The sequence below is a fragment of the Octopus bimaculoides genome, chromosome 4 (assembly GCF_046866305.1).
Source record: "Octopus bimaculoides isolate indiv1 chromosome 4, ASM4686630v1, whole genome shotgun sequence".
Lineage (NCBI taxonomy): Eukaryota > Metazoa > Mollusca > Cephalopoda > Octopoda > Octopodidae > Octopus > Octopus bimaculoides.
The window spans coordinates 125,212,595-125,215,094 of NC_142931.1; the positions used below are offsets into that span (position 1 = coordinate 125,212,595).

The 2,500-nt window shown below is 29.7% G+C and overlaps 1 protein-coding gene across 1 annotated transcript in view; it reads right to left on the minus strand.

The window, feature by feature from the left end:
- LOC106881770 (neo-calmodulin) overlaps nt 1–2,500 on the minus strand; it is a 101,770-nt gene that overhangs the window by 50,677 nt on the left and 48,593 nt on the right. The gene's annotated exons all lie outside the window — the stretch shown is intronic.

The window sequence follows — 2,500 nt, forward strand, 5'->3', positions numbered from 1 at the left end:
CAAGTGGAGGCGCAATGGCCCAGTGGTTAGGGCAGCGGACTCGCAGTCATATGATCGCGGTTTCGATTCCCAGACCGGGCGTTGTAAGTGTTTATTGAGCGGAAACACCTAAAGCTCCACAAGGCTCCGGCAGGGGATGGTGGCGAACCCTGCTGTACTCTTTCACCACAACTTTCTCTCACTCTTACTTCCTGTTTCTGTTGTGCCTGTAATTCAAAGGGTCAGCCTTGTCACACTGTGTCACGCTGAATATCCCCGAGAACTACGTTAAGGGTACACGTGTCTGTGGAATGCTCAGCCACTTGCACGTTAATTTCACGAGCAGGCTGTTCCATTGATCGGATCATCTGGAACCTTCGACGTCGTAAGCGACGGAGTGCCAACAACAACTTTCAGTCACTACTAATTGTCCTATATTTACCATTGAAAAACCCCAAAATACGCTTTTGATATTTTAATAAATTCGCTACAAAATCTAAAAACTACAACACGTTGAAAACTCAGGTGCATTTTGAACCCACCCCAACCAATTTATATATATATATATATATATATATATATATATATATATAATATAATGTAAGGATAAAATCTTTATAAGAATTTATCAAGTAGTCAGCGTGAAAAAACCTCATAAGGAAAATAAACCATCATTTTTTTCCATAAATATATATAATTTAATTAAAAAAATTATATATATATATATATATATATATATATATATACATAAGAGTGTGTGTATAAACACATAGAGAAGGAATAGTGACTCAAATTACTTGAGTCTTTTGCTAATGAATTTATTAAACTGACAAATTCACAATTCTGTTAAGACACAATTCAGTTATGTACATACATACACACATATGCATACAAATACGTAGACAAATACAGTTAAATTTACATAAGAACTTTATAAGAACTAAACTTTAAACTTATATATTATATATTCAAGGTGATCACAAATTTTATATTGAAGGTGATTGCATTATAGGAAACGACGACCATCTCCGGCCAAAATAAGGTCATAGAAATATTTTACTGGGATAAGACTGCCAGTACTGATTCATGTAGGTAAAGGTCAGGAATTTTTGTTTGGCTGCCAATTTCCAATCTCCACAATTTCTGCTCTAATTGATTTCATATTCGGTGTAATGGTATAGTTTTATATTCTAATCAATACTTTGAAATGCATCTTCGCCATAAATCAATAAATAAAGAGCTGATAGCTTTTAAAATTCGCAAATTTTGGGTGAATTTAGCCAATCGTAATTCACAGACACATTCATGCTTGTTTCCATAGTAACAAGCCAAGCATGAGAACTCTTTTGTCTGCAAGAAAGCATGTGTTGATAAATATATTCTATTCACTGGGGTGATGGTGAACTGTGATAAAAATAACAGCTAAATAGACCTTTTATCACGCACCCCCAATTTTGGTTTTTGCATAATCGTATGAATTCCAGTGTGCAGAATACAGATTCGCAAAAATTTTCTGAAAATTCCAAAAACTTAAAAAAAGTTATGAGTGGTTACATGGCGTGCGTAAAGCAGAATTCTGCCAGTATTTAATTTGTTTACAGTTGACAACATGTGCTGTCACGCACAAAATGACATCATCCAAATCCTGTTTTTTGACTGGGTAAAAATGATCAAATTTTAAACCTCTATAACTTTTTTCAACAATTTTCCTGAAAAAAGTGAAATATCTCCTGAGATTCAGCTTGGAAAATTACATTAATGTATCAACCTTTAAAATTTTCAATAAATTTTGAATTTTCGAAAACTGGCAGCCAAACTGAAAAGATCCAAAATCATGCATTATTGTTTATGAACATCCGGCACTGTATAACTGACTTCATTAGTTGCCTTTCGTTCTTTCGGGGATGATAAAATAAGCATCAGTAAAGCACTGGAGTTGAAGTAATCGATTTAGTCATCAGCTAAAATGACTGTTCTTGAGGCAAAATTTGAAATCAATATTATTGCAAATAGTCACGAAATAAAGAACACAGCCACTTAATAAAGGAAAAAGTCAGTGCATTGTATATAAAATGAAAGAAACAGAAATAATAATAGAATTTTCCTTTTCAGAATATCGTATCAGTAAGAAAAATAATAAATAATTAAATATAAAAGAAATTCAGATTTAATGAATAAATCATAGGTCTGCACCCTGTATAATAGGTTATTGTCTTCTTCTTTCCTTGAGAAATAAACTAGATCATATGAAAATATATATATTTATATATAAATATATATATCATATATATATGTATATATTATATATATATATATATATATATATATATATATATATATATATATATATATATATATATATATATATATATATATAAATATATATATATATATATATATATATATATATATATATGTATATGTATATATATATATATATATATATATATATATATATATATATATATATATATATATATATATATAAATATATATGTATATATATATATATATATATATA